Raw genomic sequence first — 4,955 nt, 5'->3', positions numbered from 1 at the left:
CACTTGGGAGGCAGGAACAGGTGGATCTCAGAGTTTATGGTCAGCCTGGTCTACAGAGTGAGTTCCAGAGCAGCCAGGGCTACACAGAGAAACCCTGTCTCTAACCCCACCACCCCCCTAAAAAAAAGCTAGCTATTATCAGCAACGAATTTGGTGAGTTAAAATATTTTTCCTTTCCAAAAGAAGCCCAGGGTCAACCATTATTAAATAACTCCACACGTCCAACAATTACCCCACTGGCAAATGAAAGAGAAGGTCAGTGAAGGAATGTGGCCTGGATGATAGGAAAACCAAAGGAATAGAGTTTTGATCTTATTCTGGTCTTTCTCTTTCTCTTCAGTGTTTTCAGCCTTATCCTGTGTGTTAATAAAGGAGGCTGACTTCAATGCTTAGGGCCAGTAGGGACTCTGCAATTAGGACTTCTGTCCAGTCGGAAGACCGACGAGGCTATGGGTGCCACATCCAGGGTTGTCATTCTCTGCAGCTTTCCTTGATGTTCAGAAGCCAGGCAAGCTACCTCCCCTCTTGGAGCACAGAAGCCAGGTGGCTATGCTTCCTCCCAAGGAGGCCCTTTCGCTCCGGTCCTCTGTCCTGTAGTTCATCCCAGCTCGAAGCCTGCAGGCTCTACCTGGAGACGAGGCCACAGGAGTTCAGTTCCCACAGGAAGCAGTTTCAACCCTGTTTTCTAGGACAGCTTCAGTGGAGATGAGAGGCATGAGCTTTAAAGTCTCCCCACAAGTTCAACTGGATCATGACTTTCTGTCTGTTCTAAATCTCAGAAGGCAGAGTCACTCCTCCCATCCCTGCAGGCCTCAGGTATCCCAAACTGGACCTGAAGCCTGCTGTGTCCAAGGATGCTCTTGAACCTCTGACTGATTCTTTCCCTTCTGCCTCCTAAGGGTTAAGGCTAGGGGCTGGAGAGATGGCTCAGTGGTTAAGAGCACTGACTGCTCTTCCAGTGGTCCTGAGTTCAATTCCCAGCAACCACATGGTGGCTCACAACCATCTGTAATGGGATCTGATGCCCTCTTCTGAGTGTCTGAAGACAGCTACAGCGTACTTCTATATAATAAATAAATAAACCTTAAAAAAAAAAAAAAAGTGCAGTGCTCAGGATCAAATACAGGGCTTCATGCATACTAGGCAACCACTCCACTAACTGAATACACCACCAGCCCCCAAATAACTTCTGCCTCAGCCCCCTCCCCACATGACATTACCCATTGCTAAAGGTACATGGAGCTAAATGGGATATGGGGGCACTTAATGTTAATACTTAATTTATTTCGGTTTTTGGAGACAGGGCTTCTCTATGTATCCCTGGCTGTCCTGGAACTTGCTCTGCAGACCAGGCTGGCCTTGAACTCAACATCTGCCTGAACTCAGATCTGCTTTGAACTCAGATCCTCCTGTCTTTGCCTCCCAGATGCTGGCTTAGTGTTAGATATTAAAGGTAGCATTTTGCTCTGACCCTCCCTTCCTTTTTTTCTGGATGCAAGCTCCCTCCCATTTCTGCCAGAACTCTCTCTTCCTAGGAGTCCTCTAGGGTGGGGTGTCTTACAGGACTTGTAGGATCCATTGAAGGTGGAAGTAGGATGTATGTGGGGGTAGGGTAGGCATGTATGGGAATGACAGAACTGAAAGGCATTGCCCACAAAGAGAATTCCAGAATTAGCTAGATGCTAACTGACTTTTTAAAGATTTATTTATTTATTTATTTATTTATTTATTTAATGTATATGAGTACACTGTAGCTGTCTTCAGACACACCAGACCTCATTACAGATGGTTGTGAGCCACCATGTGGTTGCTGGGAATTGAACTCAGGACCTCTGGAAGAGCAGTCGGAACTCTTAACCGCTGAGCCATTTCTCCAGCCCACTAACTGACTTTTTAAAAAGATGTATTTATTTATATATGTGTGAGTACACTGTCGCTGTCTTCAGACACACCAGAAGAGGGCATCGGATCCCATTACAGATGGTTGTGAGCCACCATGTGGTTGCTGGGAATTGAACTCAGGGCCTCTGGAAGAGCAGTCAGTGCCCTTAACCACTGAGCCACCTCTCCAGTCATTACATGTTGGAGAGTCCAGGCTTTTGGACTCAGTTCCAAAGTTCTGTGGTGATGGCAGAAGGGAGGGGAAGGCTACCATCCATATGACCCTCCTGACTCTACAGGGGCCTAAACTGGCTTCTGCTCTCCAGCCTCAGACCTGCCTCCACCCGAAGGGATGTCACTGAGTACTTGCTAGGTATCTGGACTTGGGCAAGCCACTGGATCTTGCTGTGCCAACTTGCTGTGTGGTGGGTGGGTTCCTTCATCTAAAATGGCGCTGACTGAGAGCTCCTCCTGAGAGTCGGGGTGAAGACTCACAGATAAAGTGCCCCGTAAACGACTTAGGAAAGACGAGGTGCTCAGCAGATATCCACAGTGCTCACCTCTACTTCCCTTCAGGACTGGCTTCCCCTTCTCCCCACACCGCCTCAACAGTCAGTCCTGTGTCTAGGGAGTGTCTCTGTCAGCCGTGTATTTACATGAGCATGTGCACTTCTTTAATAAGGGTTTGGCTATTTTCTCCTGTGTGTGTCTGGTCTTTCTGGTGCAGCTGTAAGAGGTTAGGAGGTTCCAAAGGCTCTGTGTGCCACTCCTGGGTCGGAGCTGCCTGTCTTCCCTGTAGTGGGTTGTGAGGAACCAACCTGTCCCCATCTTAGACTTTAAAGCCCTCTTACAATAAAGATGAACTGAGCTCATTCCCTTTTCTTTTTTTTCTTTTTTTCGGAGCCGGGGACCGAACCCAGGGCCTTGCGCTTGCAAGGCAAGTGCTCTACCACTGAGCTAAATCCCCAACCCCTCATTCCCTTTTCTGATTAAACTTGTTTCTCAAGGATTGGGCTATCCTCCACCTGTAACCTTAACCATGAACAGTTCTATACTTCCCGCTCCAAGAATGGCAATGGTGGTTTCCTTTCAAAAAAGTTAATAACCATCTTGCGACCCTACCTTTGTTACAAAAGGTTTGTTATGGATGCCTTGCTGTGACTGCCGGCTGTTACGCCCACCTCACAGTCCTGTCTTGGTTCTGGAAGGTTGATAGGACTAACTTGTTGTGTTTTTTTTCTGCTCCTGTAACCCCACTTATTTTGCCCACTAAATCCTGTATCTGGAAACCCCTGCACTTGGACAATTAAAACCTTGTCTTCCTCACATCCAAGACTGACCCCTCAAACCTTGCTTTAAGGGGGAGGCAGCCCGTGTATCCAAACTTTAAAAAAGCTTGTTTTAATTAACTTGGCCATGTTGGTTTGGGTTGGTGGCTTTTCTCCTTCCCTCAATGAGATTAACTACCAATTGAGTAGGAGCTCTGGATTTTTTTTTACCCCCTCTTCCCTTCCCTGGCCCCCTGTCTCTCTCTCTCTCTCTGTATCCTCCCTCCTCCCATTTACTCAGAATACTACCCAGGAGTTGGATCCCCAGATCGCCTACAGAGCTCAGTCTCTGGGAGGCCTGCCCCAAAGGGGAGATAGAGGACCACATACCTCAGAAAAGAATAAAGGAGGTCCCAATGGGAGGTGACTCGGGACCATTAACTCTCAAATGTGCTGAGAAGTTCCCTCTGGCTCTATGTATCTATTCAACAACTTAGTGTCTAGGAATCACAAATGCTATCCCACAACCTCACTGACTTGCACAGTGCTTTATGTTTGTTTAGATTATTAAAACGACTGAAGGGCGATGGAAGGTAGAAAGAAAGAGATGCTAAGCTCAGGAGGGATCATGTTTATTCATAGCCACAGTGAGGGGGTGTCTCTGTCACCCACACATGTGGATGGTCAAAATGTCTGCCAGGGAAGATGCGCTCCTTCTGAGGCAAAACTGGCTTCCGGAGTCCACAAGGGAAGCTGGGAAGTGTAGTCTTGCAGCGGGAAGCAAGCATTCTTAACACTGAGAGGAGATTTAAAAAAAAAAAAAAAATGCAGGGCAGGGGCGTTATAAGCTGTTTTCTGCTGAGGAGGGTCTTTGTCAGAGGGGGTAGTTCTGAGTCCATTGAAGGGGGGGGGGTCCTCTGGTCATATAAGAGGGGAAGAGTACTAATGGACTGCAGCCAGACAGTGGTGGCGCACGTCATTTAATCCCAGGACTCAGTAGGCAGAGGCACATGGATCTCTGTAAATTCAAGGCCAGCCTGTTGGTCAGTTTCCCCACAGCATCTGAAAGGTCTTTTTGCAGATGTATCGAAGCAAACTGTTGTAGGATTAGAGTTACTGAGAGAGCTTGCCTGGGACATTTTGTGTGGGTATAGGGTGAAGTTCATTAAGTAAAAAGTTTAAAAGGAAAACACCAATATGAGGAGAACGAGGAGGAGTGATGTTGTTGTAAAAATATAAAAATAAAATAGGTAGTGTGGTCTTTTACCCCGCTAGGTCCGCACCGCAGTGCCCCAAGAGCAGATATCTTGGGGAAACACATCCCAGCCGCACACTTTCCTACACTCAAACCCTCACATAAAAGAACACACAACACAATAATCTTTGACCCAATTGGTAAGATATAATTGCCCACTTAAACATACAAAGCCCGGTACCATCCATCCCTTAGGAACATTGATATCAACCTGTAAATACACAGAGCAGAATCTTAACATCACCTGCCATGACTTCTCCCCTTCTCCTCTCTCCTGTTTCTCCTTCTCCTCTAGTCTCCTCCTCTTCCTTCAAACTTCTCTCCCGCCCATCCTTCCTTTTCCTCCAATGACAGGCTTCCTTCTATCCTGTACCTGCCCTTCACCTGTACTTTACAAATTCAATGGGGAGGTTCTGGTGAAGTACCTGATTCCTGAGTACTGACTAGGCAGCTGTCCTTGGGGCAGTGGAATTAGCATCAAAATACAGATAACTTCAGGGCATACAACAAAAGAGTGACCCCCCAGGAGGAGGAGCCAGAGTAGGAGGGAG

Source organism: Rattus rattus, chromosome 9 (genome assembly GCF_011064425.1).
Source record: "Rattus rattus isolate New Zealand chromosome 9, Rrattus_CSIRO_v1, whole genome shotgun sequence".
NCBI classification, from domain to species: Eukaryota; Metazoa; Chordata; class Mammalia; order Rodentia; family Muridae; genus Rattus; species Rattus rattus.
This window is presented reverse-complemented; position numbering follows the sequence as displayed.